The 18,806-nt window shown below is 42.4% G+C and overlaps 1 protein-coding gene across 6 annotated transcripts in view; it reads left to right on the top strand.

The window, feature by feature from the left end:
* Positions 1-18,806, top strand: part of BCL9 (BCL9 transcription coactivator) — a 685,736-nt gene that overhangs the window by 500,970 nt on the left and 165,960 nt on the right. For 5 of the 6 annotated variants that reach the window (XM_085621192.1, XM_085621190.1, XM_085621189.1 and 2 more), the window contains one exon: positions 4,525-4,612. The exons of the other annotated variant lie outside the window; for it this stretch is intronic. The gene's annotated coding sequence lies outside the window, so the exon portion shown is untranslated. The remainder of the gene's footprint in view (positions 1-4,524; positions 4,613-18,806) is intronic. 6 annotated transcript variants of the gene reach the window in all.

Raw genomic sequence — 18,806 nt, 5'->3', positions numbered from 1 at the left:
CACCCATTAGCTGGACACAGGCAGTGCAAAATTAGGTAGAAAAGTAATATGTTAGTTACCTGCCACTATGTAAACTATGAAACAGTCAGTAAGTCTTTATTCGATTAACATCATAAAAGACATTCTATACAAATAAAATCGGTTCATAAACAGTACAATTCATATTACAATACAAGATAAAAATTCTAAAATCATGTAAAATATTTCATAGTGATCAAATCTTTAAGACATAATGTCAAACATACTAAAATACAGTGAAAGACGCGCCAATCTATCCTAATAGTCCATAATAATGATGCTAATTAAAAAACGGCTGAAACCTCATGGGACACATATCACGACTTAAGTTTCCATGCCCTAAGAATCCATGCCCAACTAATGAATTTGGCAACACCTATTACTACAGGTTTTGATGCGTCTGTTTTCAGGATTCTACTAGCAACCTGTGCAGAATGAGTGCTCATTAATCTGCAGACGGGTCGAAGCCAAACACGTCGAGGAAGTTGATAAGTTGGACAACAGAAAAGGAAATGGTCCATAGATTCGATTGTATCTACACAGAAGGGGCACTTATCGCTACCAAGAGGACTCCAGCTTTTAGTGAGTCCTCGCAGTGGTAGGGCTCCCACTCTAAACTGGTGATAGTTTGCGATCAAAATGTTTCAGAATGGTATCCCAGTAACCCTCATAAACAGACTCATCCTTAAAAGCCAAGAATGTGGCAGTCATCGAGGTGCCCATAAGGGAAGCAAATCTCCTATTCTTAATAAAACACCAATAGGCATCCTTTAGGACATTTTTCGGGGGGGAAACTACAGTATCTGGGTTAGCCCAAAGGTCAGCCATCCCGAGGTCAATCAGCAGGGATTTAATACCAGACAACCAAGGTATCCTGTGCGAACCCTCCAGCCCTTTAACCTCCAAGAGGGCTTTGGCATAAATCGATAATTCAGGTGTAGTCCACAAGCGACGCCAAAACGCCAGGGGTCTATACCCTGCCAAGTCCTCTAGAGGCTGGATTCCCAGATCATATAATAAAGGGATGCGCGGGGTAGAGAGCAGGTGCCCTATTGCTGTTCGGAGAAATTTGTTCTGGGCAGTCATCAATTTGGACATGTTACTAAAGCCCCAGATCTCAGCACCATATAAAATGGCAGGCAGAATCTTGGAGCCATAAATCTTCATTAGGGGAGCTATTGGTTTTGTTAAAGAATGTTTATGCTCTTTCAACAAAGCTCCACCTAGTTGGGCATGTTTAAGAGCAAGAAGATCCAGCTGGTAAGACCAGCTGCATGTCTCGCTGAAGGTGACCCCTAGATAGGTAAACACAGCCGTTTGATCCAAACTGACACCACCCAGACATACCCGTGCCTTAATGCGCCTAGGGTCTCGAAAAACCATGAACTTGGTCTTCCCAACATTTATTTCCAACTCATGTTCGCGACAAAAGACCTCAAAGCGAGACAGGGCTAACTGCAAGCCCTGTCTCGACTTCAAGATCAAAAGGGTATCGTCTGCGAACATGAGTAGGGGAATCTTCACTCCAGCCAGAGAGGGTGCATCGGTAGGGTTGTTGGAAAAGTAATTTATAACCCTATAAATAAATAGTGAGAACAAAGTGGGAGCGAGCACACACCCTTGGCGAACACCTTTGGACACGTTAAATCTGTCCGTCACCTCCCCTGGTTTGCCCAAACGAACACGGGCATACGTATTGTCATGAATAATAACCAGGAAGGATACCAGTTCTTTTGGCCTGCCCATCTCCAAAAGTGCTTCCCATAAATTGACCCTCGGCACAATGTCAAACGCGGACCTTAGGTCCACGAAAGCCGCATACAGCTTACCACCCCCCAAAAAGACTTCCTTCCAATAAAGGAGTACAACCCTAAATAATTGGTCCAGGGTCCCAATATGTGTACAAAACCCCGCCTGAAGAGGGGACAGCACATTAAAATCAGTCATCCAGGTTTGTATACGACCCAGTACAAGACGGGCTATAATTTTTTGTACTGCGTCAATAAGACTAATTGGTCTATAATTGCCTGGGGCAGAGCGATCGCCTTTCTTGTAGATCGGCAATATCTCTGCCCCAAGCCACGAGTCAGGGACAGCAGCACCACCCGCGAGGGCGTTTGCCAGCACAGTCAGGTACGGGATCCATACATCTTGCTCCTGGATGAATAAGTCGGCAGGGATACAATCCGGATCCGGGGCCTTACCACTCTTAATACATTTTAAAACAGACTTAACTTCACAAGGAGAGAATTCCAAGGGGTTTTCGACAACAAGTGGACAAATATTATGATTAATCACCCTATCACCAACCTTAAACTGTTCCTCGAAATACGCTACCCACTGTTGTGGCTCAACGTGGTTAGAGGGCCGAGTATCCGAGGAGCAGTTACCCCATTTAAGAAGATGCCAAAAATGGACCATGTTACGGTCATGACAAGCCTGATATAAATCCCTCCAGCGGTCCTCATCCCAATTTTGTTTGGCCTTAAGTTGGGCAGTTTTGTACGCGGACCTACATTTTTGAATGGTGGTGGGTGAACTAGATTTGATGGCCTGTATCAAGGCACTTTGGGCCAGTCTACAGTCCTTGTTTAACCACGTACAGGATCTCAACACTTAGCCTTTACCGATGGAAGGAGGGGTTCTAACAAAAAAAGATTTAAGTTCTGCAAAGAGCATGTTATGAATATCCCGTATATTATCCGTGATCAATTCTTGAGACTTTAACTGGTTGAGTGTAACCATGGTATTGGTGACCAAATTGCTAATGGCCGCCCGGGAAGTTTCACAAGTGGCGATTTTCGGCCATGTAAACTATGAAACTAACTAACACATTCATTGGATGATGTAATCAGTGATGTACTTTTAAATGTCCTCAGTGGTGTCCTAAATGATATCATAGAACCTGTCATAAGTGATGTAATATGTGAGGTCATAAGCAGTGCATGGTTGGGGTGCAAGTCCTCGTTAGCTCTGCTAACTAGAACAGGTGAATTTCTGTGTTTTTGTTTTTTAATTGAAAATGTAATGTCACTGAAATTCACCTAGAACTTAAAAGTTACTTTAACCTTTTTTTCCAGTGAATAAAACTACATGTAAATTATGTGGTTGCAAGGTGCTACTTCGATTTGTTACTGCTATGGGCCACATTAGGCCAGATTAATCTAACACCCTATTTTATAATTGCGCACTGAGATTGCTACGGTTTATGAGTGAGCACGTTTTTAAAGTCAAAAGTTTGAAATAATCCCATTGGATTAATCATACATTTGGCGCAAACTACTTACTTAATTTTCCACATTTTAATACTACTGGAAATTACAGCTGTTCTATTATGGAAGCACTTAACGCGTGAGCTTTTTACAGATAAAAGTCCCACCTGGTGGTAATTTCTTAAGGTGGAAATGCAACACGTAACTGCATTAGCACTTGTAAGATTTTTAGTGTCATTTGTTTCTGCATAGGAAAAGTATTTTCTTGTTAAAAATCCCTTTACTGTTCAATACTGTTAAATGTTTACGGTCTGTCCCGGTTCCATCTTTCGAAATTCACTTATTCCTGCAGTTGCCAATAATAATTTGCTTATGCTCCCATGGGGAGAAGCTGTCTGCAAATCAGTAGTGAAGCACTTGCGCAAATTTGAGGGGATTCACAAACCAGGAATCCTTACAAATCTGCCCTTCTCCTTTTGTTTTTTAAGACAAAAGTTGTTTATAGTGGTGGAATTACTGGATTTGTATATGTTCTTAGCATAGGGAAAAGTCTGCTTATCCTGATCTTGGTTATCTGGATTTACGGTTTTCTTAACTTTAATGATGATTGGGGAATATTAGTCTTCAGTTCGACGTGGTATCTCTGAATGCTTCAAGACCTGGCTGCAGAGGGCAGTATTGTGATTTGAATAACTTAAGTGTACAGATCATTTATGGTATGATTTTTTAACATATGTTGGTGCCCCTGTAACCCATATGCTGAGCGTATATGATCTCATGCAGAGTACTCTGTTACACCTCCGTCTGTTTGTGCTTTTGATATACTGCCAGACAACCAGGCTAGACTAGGTTTGTTGCTCTTAAAAGGTGCTCCATTTTGAGCACTGGAACCAAAACTCTCACTACCCTGCAAGCTTTTGACATTACTTTCTTACAAGGAAGATGATGCGGTAATTCATTCTCGATCTTTTGTTTTATTGGGTCCTACAGATCCCTACATTATGTACATAGGTTAAATTAACTAATACAATGCTTGGGGAATCTAAGTGCAGCAAGTAGGGCTATGTATATTAGCAGGTCTCTTGACTAATCCGTCCAATCTTATACCGACCTGGTATTACAGACTCTTTTTTTTTTTTAGCAGTTGCCAAAATCAATGCACCTACTTGGTCATACAGTCGGGCAGGATGTCCATCAGAAGAATTAAGGAATAGACAGAAATGTATTTCTTCACTTAGAGATTAATATTTAGTATGCTTTCTGATGGCCTAAAAGTATTGTTTTTCTTTTGCAGACCGTTGTCCTGAGTGTATTCCTGTGAAAGATCCTTGTCCCGTTGCCTACAGAATGGACCTAGTTATGTCGTGACACTAGTGGACCTGGTGAGTGCCACTCTTCTGAGGCATATCTGGCTTCAGCTGCACCGTTGCCTTGCTTTTACATGTTCGAATTTGGTTGTACACACCTTGGGGACACTACTTGCCATGAGCCTGTAGTAAATAGTGCTCTGTTGTGGAATGTCAACTTCTATGCATTCAGAGAACTCGTAGAGTGTAGGTTGATATTCTAACAATTCGTTAACCCTTAGCACAACCAAGCAGTGCCTTTTCTGCTAAATTATGTTCTCGTTTAAAGGCCTCTCTACGATAATGAATTTATTTTGTCCATGTAAGCGAGGGATGGATGCGTGGACTGGTGAAACTCATACTGCACTAAAAAGAAAATTTTAAAATACAACTATTGGCATTATTTGTATCTAGGCGTGGAAATGCCCTTCGTGGTTCCAAACATTCCCTGGACCACGCAGCTAAGGCATTCTCCCTGTATTCTCTGTATCCTCCCTCCTTTTCTGGTAGTTTTAGGGGAGAGTATGTAAACTGCTACTTCTGAAACTGCTTTTTACTTTGCAACATATATTTTGAAACTCTTAACGGTATACTCAGTTCTCCAGTATTAACTGGTTACAATTACATTTATTGAAGATTGAAGAACAATAAGTTATTGAAGACAGTTTTGCAGTGATATGCGGGGGGGGGGAGGGGGGAGTGTTGTGTTGCCAAAGAGCCTCAGAACAGAGGAAAGTTAAGTGCAAGCTGATGGCTGAGCACCTTGTCTCCTTCCTGCCTTTCTTTTGGGTTGATAATTGTATTGTATTTTAATTGCATTTGTATAGCGCTTACTACCCCTGACGAGGCTTTGAATCGCTTCTTCGAATCGCTCCTTCGGCGAGTAGCACGCTACTCCGGGACCCATAGAGGATTAGTGTTGAATTAATATAGTGAAACATGCAAGTAAATTTTAAGTGGTGGATAGGTTAGTCCGTTATTAGGATTCGGAAAGCTAGCAGAAGGATTGAAGAGGAAAAAAGGTTTGTATTTATATAGTGCTTGTTACCCCATATGGGGTGTTGAAGCACGCTACTCCGGAAACCCATAAAGGATTAGTGAATTAGTATGGTGAAATATGAAAGTAATTTGAGTGGTGGATATTAGTCAGTTATTTGGAGTGAGAAGGATAGTGGAGGAATAGAAGGGGAAGAAAGGTTTGCATTCATATAGCACCTGTTACTCCTGATGGGTGTTGAAGTGCTTTTCTGGCGAGTAGCATGATACTCCGGAACCCATAAAGGATTAGGTTTGAAAATTAGTTTAGTGAAATATGAAGTAATTTGAGTGGTGGATATGTTACGTCAGTTATTTGGATAGAGAAGGGTAGGTGGCAGGATAGAAGAGGGAAAGAGGTTTGTATTTATATAGCGCTTGCACCCCTGATGGTGTTTTGAAGCACTTTTTTAGCGAGTAGCACGCTACTCTGGAACCCATAAGAATTAGTTTTGAATTAGTATGGTGAAACATGAAATTAATTTGAGTGGTGGATGTGTTAGTTATTTGGATTGAGGAGGGAAAAAAGTTAGCATTTACATAGCACTTGTAACCCTGATGGGATGTTGAAACACTTTATTGGCGAGTAGCACGCTACTCTGGAACCTTTAAAGGATTAATGGTGAATTAGTATAGTGGAATATGGAATTTGAGAAGACCACATGTTAGTCTGCTACTTTGATTGAAAAGGATGGTGGAGGGATGTATGAGTGATTTTTTTTTTTTTTTGTGTATGTGTATTTTTTTGTTGAGGTCATAGCAGTTGGAGGAGGCTTTTGGATGAGTAAAAAAGGGGTTGGGAGGGGAAGAGTTTAGAAAGGTTTGTTTTGGGGGATCGGTATAGTAAAAGGTGTAGGTGATGCAAGGAGGGGTAGAGTAGGAGAGAGTTTAGAAAGGGTTATTTTATGGATCATAGTGGCATGGGATAAATGATTGGTTGTAGAGGATATATTGATGTGTATGAGAGAGGGTAGTGCATTGTAAAGAGTATTAGAAAGAAGTTTGAGATGAGTTAGAAAGTTGGGCTAGAAGATATATTGAGAGAAGTATAGGCTGAGAAATAGGGTTGTGCATTGAAAATACTAAATTAGAAGAAAGTGATCAATATATAGATCCATAAGTACATTGAAAGTATATTGATGCATAAAGGCGGTAAGTATATGTCGATTAAAGATTTTGATAGAGGTACAGGATGAGAAATGGGGTAATGCATTGGATATGCTTTTTCAGGAGAAAAACACACACACAGATCCAAGTACATGGAAGGTACATAGATGCACAATGGAAGCAAGTGCATGTAGACCAAAGATGTGTTTTTTGTTATTTTGTTAACATAATTATTCTACATGTTTATACAAAGCAATGCACAAAGATAGGTACATATCTATAGTGGAAATAAGTGCTTATATACTGTAAATTTCTGTTTGCGTATGGTGCTTATGTGGGGAAGAGCCAATTCTTGAGTAGTTTTCTGAAGATAAGGTGGTTGTTGGTGGATCTTATGTTGGGGGGGTTAAAGAGTTCCATATGGCATACAGGACTATTCCAAGTCACCCAAACCTGTAAGAATGGTACGGATAAGGTATTATTGTAATGGTATATACTCTTCTGATGTGCTCTGCCTAAAAATGAAAAGACAGCACCACCTTGTGGCAGGACTGCCAGAAATAAGTGCTGGTGCTGAACACTGGCAAACACCAGTACAAATTAAGAACTGGATCACAGACAACAATCTTGCCCCACTCCTAGTTTTCCCCTCTTGAATGTTTGTGTGGTTTTGTGTTGCGCAAGTTGGCTGAAAGGAATTAGAGTGCTGTAGAAAAGAACCTATGTAGAAATGTAAGAGTTAGACACACTGTGATAAATGATAAAATGCAGAAGGGCCTGATTTAGAACTCTGCAGACGAGTTACTCCATCTCAACGGTGACGGATTTCCCATCCACCCAAATAGAACAACCATTATATTCTATGGGATTTATTGTTCAGCGAAAGGCATATCGGTCACCAAATGTTTTTTGGGGGAGTGTTATATAGCGCTAACTTGACCCAAAGGTATCGGAGCGCTTTACATGAACACCAGTTACATTACAGACGGACACATTCATTTTTGTTAGGCACGGAGAGATTAAGTGATTTGCCCAGAATCACAGAATTTTGAGCGTCCCTGCAGAGACTTGAACCCGGTTCCCCAGCTCCAAGGTCGACCGCCCTAGCCATTAGGCCACATTCTCTCCCCATTGTGACGGAGTAACCCGTTCACTGAGTTCCAAATCAGGTCCAAAGTGTGTATACAAATAATTACCAGGGTCAAAACTGAATATGCCAGGTTACAAACTGTGGAGAATGAAGGAGAGTGACAAAGCTCCAGGGCAAGACCCACCCCCAACAGCACATTGGGCCAAAGAGGATTGCAAGTAAGAAAATGAGTGAAAGCAAACTCCCTGGAGGTCTAGCCGGCAACCTCCTTACCCGGCTTGCCCATGCCAATCTGGTCCAGGGGCTGCACGAAGTCGAAGTGAGACAGGCGTGTGACGTTAAGGTCATCGCGGATCATTGTGTAGAACTGGTCCAGCTGTAGCTCTCGCAGAAACTGGTGCAGCCACTTGGTGCTGTCCTCGGGCATCATAATAATCACATTAAATGAAGAAATTACTTTTAATTTTGAGGGAAAGTCTTTAAGTTAATGCCGTGATCTGTCTAAAATATTCAGTTACCCCACTTACCTTTCAAGAATTATTATAGGTGCATGAATGGGAGTCTAACTATAGGTCAGTTTCTTTAGTTAATGCTCTGTACAATTTTGTTGCATGCAATACAACTTCCAAAGAAGAAAAGTCCAAGTAATTTCCTACTAACCCCCCTCATATCCCCTTGTTGTCCAGAACGTACTGGCACTGGTAGTTTTAGGCTGTCCATCACATATATCAGATGTGAATCCAGCTTATTCTTGAGTGTATTTGTAAAAATAAAGATTCTCTTGACTTGACCATGATAGTAGCTGCTTCTAATCTTGGGTGTCTACCTGTTTTCTGGATTGTAATAGTTTAACCCTGACACATTTTTATTAACAATGGTCATTAATATTGTTGGTTCCAATTGTTTTGTTGGCGTAATAGTGATGCTAATTATCTGAACCTCTTTGCAATGGCCCAAGGATTCCCAGTTAACTCGGAAAAATCTTCATAATATTTAAGCCTTGCCTACTACACAGAGCATGCGCTGTCTGTTGCGAGACATATTGTCAACTTACAGTGGGCTTAGAACATGCCCATTTCTTACCACTGGGTGATGTCACTGTCACTCTCGATTTGCTTATTTGTGAGCTTTACTTCCTCTTGCCCCGGAGCATGGACACTTTACTTGTGCCCTTCTGCTCACTTTTCAGGAGCTACTTTTGTCTTGTTGATTAAGTTTTCCAGCTGTCCACCTTGTATTCTTCGCCCCTCTGACACACTTATGTTGCTGTTTCTCTGTCCTTGTACTGCTGCCTGTCCCCTCCGTGATGCGCTCAGCCTCATGCGCCCCCCTCCTGCAATTTAAATTGTACTTCAGCCAAGTATTTTGTCCAGTGTGCCGTTGACACGTGGAGCCCTTTACTAAACCAGGTTAGAGTCTTGATGTCGGCTCAACATCCTGTGATTCTGTGCAAATCACTTTTGCCTAAAAGATGAATGTGTCCTTGTGTAATGTCACTGGTGCTCATATAAAGTGCTCCATTACTTTCGGGCCATGGTCACACTATATAAAGATGCCCAAAAAAGAAGAAATAGTGCCTCAATTGCAGTGTGAGCAGTGGATGGACACTAAGTGAAATACATCATGCTCCACAGAAAAGTACGTGGCACAGGAAGAGTGATAAGGATGCCAACGAATGGTAAGTAGTAATAATAAAAAGCATTTATAAAGCGTACAGCTACCTCAGATGGGGTTTCCCGGGGCTAAGGCGGAGGACATCAGAGCAAAGAGACCGAGCTGCTAATCCCTATGCTAAAAAAAAGGCAGGTTTTAAGTGTCTTTCTGAACTCCAGCTCCGAGTTCAGCATGCACAGGTGGAGATGCAAGTCATTGAACAGTTTGGTGGTACCCGTGAAGTAATGGGCAGGTTAAGAGCCCGTTTGTGGAGTATGTATTAATTTTTTGGTTAGACACAATAGATTGTCGCTAAAGTGGAGGCACTTGCACGCTGCCTACAGGCTCGACCTCAAAATATGGCAAGCTCTCCCAGTCTCGCAAATTCAATGAACCAGGAGACTTACTATTTGGCGCTTCTTTAGGAGCAATGAATAAAAATGAGCTGATCCTGTGGCTCATTTCTTATATTAGCATTTTTATTTAATGTGGGTGACCTGGTGCCCACAATGGGAGCCGCGGGGTGTAAACCAAGGCCCCTGCATCCCTTGCTGGCTCCCTAGCCACTGTTTTTTCAGAAAGTGGTGCCCAGGTGCACCTACATTTTACTACCTTTTTCTCTGGGGAGCCCCAATCTCCCAACAGCCCCATCAGGTTCCTCTACCCCAATCACTGTGAGAATTTGCGGTAAAATTAAACAAGCATTTGCAATGCAATAGGTCTCGCAATTACACGAGTTAAAGCTATTGGCATTGTAAATGACAAAGCCTTTTAATTATGTTTTTAAAACGAAAACAAATCTAAAAGGCATTATTTGCAATGTCAATAGCTCAAACTCTCGTAAATGCGAGACCTATTGCATTGCAAATGCTTAGTGCTTACAGACTAAATAAGATATACCATGTAACAGAAGTAAAAGGGCTAGTCCTCATGGGAGGTTACAAATGAAGACAAGGCGGTACTAAGGAAGGACTAACAAGCCTATTAACGAATCAGAAGACAGCCTTTACAAAGGACAATGATACAAGCCAATGAAAAATATGGGTGGAGCTTCAAATCTAAACTCTAATACAGCATGCCTCGCAGAGCAGCACATGCACTGCCAAGGCTCGACCTAAAAAAAAGTACCAGTTTTAGAGGTGAGATCCACTTAACCTTCTTGAGGAAAGTGATGGGGAACAGAGAAAAAAGTGAAACGAAGACTCTTTGCAATTAATCTGAACAATCCTGGTTATGGCTTTGTGTAATAATAACCATAAAGTCATCTGAACAAGGGGAACATAATTTATTGCCCAGACTAAGTATGTGGGAGTGTCCGTTCATGCCAGTCACAAGGCCAACTGACCCTCTTGAACACCCACCACAAGTCCTCTGTCATCAACTGGAACACCCCACGGCACCTACGTTCCATGAAGCTACACGCACGCAACAAAATTGTCAGCGTCAAATCACACAATTCCCAGCCCCTTGCCAATTCTAACACATTTGTTGTTCTACTGTGGCCAGCGCGTGCATTACTCTTAATGAGTATGCGGTAGGACGTCAGTTTCCTCTCTTTTGAGGTTTGAGGCTTTGAAAGGTTTTACAAGTCCTCATTTGGCCTAAATAACTGAGTCGTGAACTGTCTGGCTCGGAAGTCCTGTACATTTTTGTCGAGTCCTTACAGTAAGTGCAGTTTACATTCATTTCCTTCTCACATTTAGTAATGTTTCTGTAATTCACCAATAGAGCTTGCCTTTTCTCTCCTAATGCTTTGTCTCTCATGTTAGCGACTTAAAATTGTTACCAGGTGGAAATGTTATGAAATTTTGCGGAATGTATGTGTGTGAAAATGTATTGTTTTCAACAACGTGATATTTGTTGTGCTCACTGAAACCCTTACTGCTGGTTCCGGCAATGTGCATATCGGCTTAATTTTCTAAATTAATTTTAAATGTTTGCTCTGCCCGCACACACAGCTGTTTCGGTTTGCACGATGAGTTGCGAAGGTTCGTTGGTTTTAGAATCTATTATAATCATGTAGTATCACTTTCAAAACTTTATCGGGTTATGCGCTGTGGTCTGTGGACAGATACTTCTAGACTCATAGCCTGCTATGTAAAGTTGAGTATGCTCATATGTACGTAGATTTTGTAATATACATATTACACATTTGCACCTCCCGCCTTGAAACACATGCGCTTAAACGCAACCCCAATTGTTAACAGGCTAAACAAGCTGTCTCCGTGGAGCCGACGGGGAAGGGGGGACAGAAAGTGAAAGGGCGAGATGCGCGTGCTGTGTGCTTGCAGAGAGGAAACGCCATGCGCATGCACATCGCTTGTCTGTGCGCGCACATGGTTTGTCTCCCTTCGTAAACCAAATCGACGACAATAGAGTCTCGCCAATGCGAAGCAGCTGCGCTGCATTCACTAGGTGAGACCTAAAAACAATCATTTTGGGCCACAGGGATGTTCCCCATGGGACCCCCACACAGGCCTGAGGATGCAAGGTATCTATCCTCTGCCCCCTTATGTTTTTTAAAAGTTATTTCCAGGACAGGTGACTCAATCTCCAAGTCCTAAAATGGCAAAAAATATACGAAGTTTTCAAGCCTTCATTTCTCAAAAATTACTGACCAGCTTTACACCAAATTAAAAAAAACTCACTTTCTGGACCAAGTTCTAGTTTTTCATGTAATTTTCCTATGGAAAAATGAATTTGGGGTAATTTGTTTTGGGCCCCAATGTGTTTCTTGGGGCGGGAGGGACTGCACTAAAGCACATTACACAGGGAAAGTAGCAATCTGTTCTCCCTTCTGCAGTTCCCGCTCAGAATTTTGTTTTTGTTTTGTCACAGCACTAACACTCACTTTTTCAATCTGTCGTTCATAGTTGGATTTTGCTTTTGTTTAAGGAAGATTCGCATGCCTTCTCTCCAGGAAGGTGGGAGGGAAGAAGGTGGAAAGCCATTTTATCAAAATATTGGCTTATACAGCCAGCCACTATGAAGACAACCGTATCAGCAAGCCATTGAGCACTCCTCACCGCAGGAAAGCATAAGAGGGGGTGGGTAGTGTAATTTTAAATCACCCCATGATGTACACATTTAATTTTGTTATCTCCAGTGCTATGTAAAGCATTATGCGGGACACACCCCTTAATACTCCACGCCTCACAGTACACGGGCTTGTAGTGCAAATATCACACTCCTACCCACGATTCCTCACTGAAAGATTTCGACACATATCAGAATGGTGGTTCTAAAACACCAGTAGGGCCAGAGAAGGCCAGGGCCCCTGGAAGACAGGTAGGGCCTCAACAGTCACTCACTTATTAGGCTCCTGAAAGGTCAGTAAGTCTTGGGCAGTCAGTCGCAAGTGATGCCTTTGTCTCAGAGAGGCTACCAGATTTAACCTTTGTCTAAACACTTATAAGGTCCCAAAGGCGAGACCTATTGGCTATGCCAATGCTTGTTTGTTTAGAAAGTGCTTACAGTTTAGGTGACTTAACCGGTCATAATGAGACTGTGCTGTTCACTAATAGTTCTTGGGGTGTTTACTTGTTTTACTCTGCTGTCTTGGTAATATTTTTGTATTTGGGCATTTTGTCGTAAAGAGAAGTACACACACAGGCTTTCTTAAAGACTCAAGGAAAATACTGGCTATTTGCCGGAAGTGTTTTACTATGTAGTATTTTGCTGCGTATACCTTTTTAGGTTTTTGTCTTCCAATACAAGCTTCATCTTCTGTAACCGATAACACCTTCTTTGAGGGTGCAGCTTAGGTCTGTTAATGCAGTTTGTTCATTACAGGGTGCTGCTTCCATCTTCAATATCCTTGTAATCCAATGTGTTGCTTTGTTATTTTGATTTTGTATTTAGGAGAGATCTGACAAGTTAGCCAACTATTATCAGTCATTTCTCCAACCAAAAGCCTGATGTATATGCTTTGCTGATGATTGCCCCCCATCTCATTCTAAAGTTGAATAATCTGATTTATAAAATCAAAGTTATTACATCTTCATGTATACACTTCACTTTATCTAAAACCTTATTTAATGTCTTGTACTTGGTATTCCAGTGATAACAAATTCCCGTTTAAATATTTCAGGAAATTGCCACAAGATTTGATTGGTTTACACTTTATACCAGCCTGCCACATGTAATAAAAAAAACATTAAAGTTTGTGTGTGTATGTATGTATGTATATACATATATATATTTATTACCTACTGGCAGTCGCCAGTACGTAGTTATAGTTAGGACCTATTTTCCATTGGAAATCCGCAACATTCTATTTGGAATAACGTTGGCGCCGATTGATGAATCTTTGCAAAATTTTCCAAACTTTTGGCCAGCTCCGGTCCACTCCTATCACGGTGATTCGTCAAGCGGGGGCCGAGAAAAAAGGGGGGTCCCAAAACGCGTTTTCCCGTAGGACCTGTTGACGCAGCTACAGCCCGAACTGCTGAACGGTATTACACCAAATTTGGCAAAGAGGTAGTCCTCAGTTCAGACTCGTGCCTTTTGCTTAAATGGTGTAAATCCGTTCAGTAGTTCCTTAGAAAATTTGAGTTAAAAAGATAGATATATCTGGGCGGAGCCTAACCACACATCTCATCGTGAGATCTGATTGGCTGTCAGTACTTCATCAAAGAAGTGTTGGCAGCCATCTTGGGACCAATATAAATGATAGCACCTCATTAAAAAGCATTGTAGTTAATAGAAGGTTTTAAGACTTTAGTTACATTATAAATAGTTTGTTGATGGTACCATACTCATTTTAGGAATTGTGGTGTGTTCTAAGGTGATTTTACCATGTGAAAAAGCCTTCTGCTGTGATATCATGAATCATGTTTGAGAGAACTATTTTCTCATGCTTTTCCCACCGAGGTTTGGAAGGTGATCTATAAGCTAAACTGAGAGCATATTTTCTGTACATTCACATTATCTTTCTCAGTCATGTGAGAATGAAGTCTGACATTCTCAGTAAAACATGTACATCCAACAAGGGCAGAGACTGTCAGTTGATTCCTTTTGTGTTCTACTGCAGCTTCCCAGAGTGTTCTAACGAACAACTAGAGCGCTAACAGTCCTACTTATGACAAACGTATTGCACACCTGAAGCCATCTTGATTGGAATCTAATGAGCAACTAGAGTGCTAACATTCAGAATTTATGGCAAATGTGCGACACATCTGAATGCCTTCTTGATGGAACCAAAGTAAATAACTGAAAGTATTTCCTACTGAGGAGACTGCAGTAAATGAGGCAATTAGGAAACGTCATAACAAATCTCCCAAGATGGCCACCAGAGACAAAAGAGCCCAAATGTAGCCCAAATATCACCCAGATGTAGCCCAAGTATAGCCCAATGATAGAATGTCCCAGAGTGTTCTTAAGAACAATTAAAGTGCTTACTGTCTTACCTATGACAAAAGTATGGCACACCTGAAGCCATCTTGATTGGAATAAACTGGTAACGTTTAAAACGTTTAATTTAAAAAGGAACACAATGAGGGGTTCATTTTGCCATAGAAATTCTGATTAGCTCTGAAGAAAGAAAAATTAGGGCACATTTTGAGTAACTTCTCAAATCCTCTATTTCATTAAAAAATTCTGATATGCAGACTGAAACATGCACTTTTAATACCAGCAGCAGACTTCCGTGGTGAGTAGTAGCTTTACTACAGTGATCTAATGAGCAACTAGAGTGCTAACATTCAGAATTTATGGCAAATGTGTGACATATCTGAATACCTTCTTGATGGAATCAAAGTAAAAAACTGAAAGTATTTCCTACTGAAGAGACTGCAGTAAATGAGGAAATTATGAAACTTCATAACAAATAAATCTCCCAAGATGGCCACCAGAGACAAAAGAGCCCAAATGTAGCCCAAATATCACCCAGATGTTGCCCAATGACTGAAGTGTGCAAAACACTTATTGTTTGTGTATTTGCAGTATTATTTAGTGCAGACTTGTCAGGTATTGGAGTGCTTTACATGAGCATTGTTTACATCACACAATATCAAATTCATGTTGGTTGTAGACATGGGGAGATTAAGTGATTTGACCAGAATCACAGAATGTTGAGCTGAAGCAGAAACTCCAACCTGGTTCCCCAGTTGCAAAGTCTGCAGCTCTGGAAGTAACCCCACATCCTCTCCCCTAAGTGCAACATTTAACCAAGTGGTCAACTGGATAAAAAAACATAAAGATTATAAATAATTTAAAAGTTCTGTGTCGCTATTTGAAAACTCAGAAAATATGTCCTCATTTTAGTTTTTTAGAGCACTAACCATCATTTTGATGCAAATAAAACCCTCTCATATATGTAATTTCTAAAGGAAATGCTCTAGGTATTAGTTTTGATTACATCAAGATGACGTCAGGCCTTCCACACTTTTGTAATAAATATAGGATGTTAGCAATCTAGTTGTTCATTGGGATACTGTTGAGAGGCAGGGGCACGGACTCTGAAAATTGAAGGCAGGTAGGAGAGTGCAGAGGCAACAATTTGACCACACTGGGCAGGCAGGAAGGGCAGTGGCAGCACAACAGACTATGGAGGGCAGTGGAAAGGGGGGCAGGGGCAACAAACCAACAATACAGGACTGGCAAGAGAGGCTGTGGCAATATAATAGACCATTGTGGGCAGAAGGAAGAGGCAGTGGTAGTACAACCATACATGCCAACAGACCCGTTTCCGCCAGGAAACGTCCAATGTTTTTAAGCTCAAATGAGCTTTATTTGATCTGTCTCCTGTCTACAATCTCCTCTTTTTCAATGTAACTCAAAGGGGAAAATCAATACCCCAGTTTTTTTTCAAAATCTACATCTTACCAAGTTCAAAATGTTTGCAAGTATGGTACATTGGATCATTCTAGGCAGGAGGAATTGGGGTAGGGACATGGACTCGGATAACAGAGGACAGGAGGGACATGGAGAGGTGCACCAAACTGACCCTACAGGGCAGGCATCAGGGTTTGCAGCAGCACAATACACCACACAGGGCATGCGGGCGGGAGTGCAGCACAACAATCCATAGAAAGCAATAGGGAGGGGACAGGACCATGCACCTGGACAACAGAGGGGAAAGAGGCAATGCCCATAATGGACAGACAGGAGAGAAAGCTGCAGCATAACAGACCATAAAGGGCAGGAGGGATGGATCAGGGCATTACAATGGAACAGACAAGCCAGGAGGGAGGGAATAGGGGTCTGCACATGGAAACAGGGGGCTGGGGGCAAGGGGGCAGGGCAGGAGCAGCAAGATGACCATGGAGGTCAGGCAGGATGGGCACTAGAAACAAGACACACCATGGAGAGCAACAGTGAGACTATGATGGCATACACACAGACCATGGAGGGAAGGTGGGAGGGGGTCAGGGGCAGCTAGCTGACCACACCGGTAAGGTGGGAGGGGCCATGGCAGCACCGAAGACCATGCATGGCAAGCGGGAGGGTTAGTGGCAGCACAATGGCTATGATGGGCAAGAAGGAGGGTGCAGGGGCATGCACAAAGGACCATGGAGGATAGAAGGGAGGGTCAGGACCTGGGCACAGACAGAGTTCAGGGGAAGGGGCCTCACAACAGACCGCACGGGACAGGCAGGAGGAGCAGTTGCAGCACAACAGACCAGGGAGGGCAGAAGGGTGTGGCAGTAAAATGGACCATGGAGGACAGGAGGAAGGGGATAGGGGCATGGCATGTGGACAGGCAAGGTGGAGGTGGCAGGGGCAGCTTAGTCATCTGACAATGCTAGGCAGGTGGGAGGGGAGTGGCAGCTCAACAGAACACTCAGAGTAGATAGGAGTGGCAGGTCCATGGAACATGGTGGGCAAAAAGGATGGAGCAGGGGCATGCACAAAGACATTGGAGGGCAGGGGGAAGGAGAATAGGGGCAGCAAGCTAAGCCTAGAGGCTAAGCAGGAGGTCAATGATGAGCCATAGAATTGGGCAATGGAGGGCAGGAGGAGTGGACTGGTACATCATGCTAAATGGAGGGCAGTGGCAGCACATCAGACCATGCATGGCAGAAGGGAGAAAGCTAGTCCATGGATTCAGACAACAGAGGATAGGGAGGAGGTGGATGGGACAGCAAGCTCACTGTTCAGAGAAGGTGGGTATTAGGAACTTTGTTTTTAAAATGTGTGTGTGTGCGCGAACTGCTTAAAATATGAAAAAGTATGCAGCATAATCTCACTTTTATTCAGGAAGAAGAGGACGTTTGGGACTGTGACTCTGGGCTCACTTGGCAGAAACACCTCCTGACCCTCCACCGCAAAATGTAATGCCCGTGAAAAGGGTAGGTGGACGCAGTGTTATATAGAACATAGTCCTGAGAGCATGATTGAAAATGAAAACTAGATATAGTATATGGAATAAACTATGCACCAAAAAGTGTGATATAAGATGAACCGGGGCGTGAAATATAATATGCAATACATTGTGTGCAATGACAGATTCATTGGAGAGTGCGAGATCGCACAGGCACTAGCGCGTGGTATGCGATATGCGCCTTGTAGTGTGATATGCACAAGGCAGTGTTGTGTAACCTAACTAGTCTCTAAAGTTGTAATATAATATATGTGCTGGGAAGTGTAACGTTGCATATGCACTGTGACAAAGATATGGATCCCAGATTGTAATATGTATGTTCTAGCGCTGTGTGTTATAACATAGGCATCGAGGAAGGCACGTTAGATGGGGCAATATAACCCGTGCGAAGGCAAGTGTGGCATGACACTTTCACGGGGTGGTGTTACAGTGCACATGGGCTAGAGAGTGTCATAGCATACGCACTAGCTGGTGGAATACAACACGTGTGTGTGGCACTCGGCGGGCCCTGGTGGGTGTAACAAAGCATTGGGCTCAGCCAGGAGCACGCTGTGACTCTCAATTGAGGTTCGTCTCCTTTCCAGAGAGTAAAATAAAAAGTATTACACATCCGGCGGTGGATGTGTTTTATTAACCGTGAGGGGGGATTCTTGCATAGTTTGGTCGAATTTTTGTCGAATCCCCCTTTGAATGGCTTGGTGTGCGTGTGTATTAAATGTGCCCGTCATTAGCTACACATGTTTGTATAAATAAACGACAAGGGTGTCTACTTGGAGAGTACCCACCGGCGGGGGAGCTGGGATTAGGCACGGTAGGGCGTCAGACACGTCAGAGCTTCACTAGCGGTGTAAATACTTTCCACGTGGATTCATTGTATGCATAGTTGCCTTTTAATGAATATCACGCAAATCGTCATGGTGATAGGTACATACGGTTTGTCCAGCATGTCCTAGGTGTTTCTATAAATATATTAAAAAAAAAAAAAAAAAAAAAACAAAGGCCGGCCCCGGAGGATGGGATCC

This window comes from Triturus cristatus, chromosome 8, assembly GCF_964204655.1.
Source record: "Triturus cristatus chromosome 8, aTriCri1.1, whole genome shotgun sequence".
In the NCBI taxonomy this organism is placed as follows: domain Eukaryota; kingdom Metazoa; phylum Chordata; class Amphibia; order Caudata; family Salamandridae; genus Triturus; species Triturus cristatus.
Note: the sequence above shows the minus strand (reverse complement) of the source record. Positions and strands in the feature narration are given on the sequence as shown.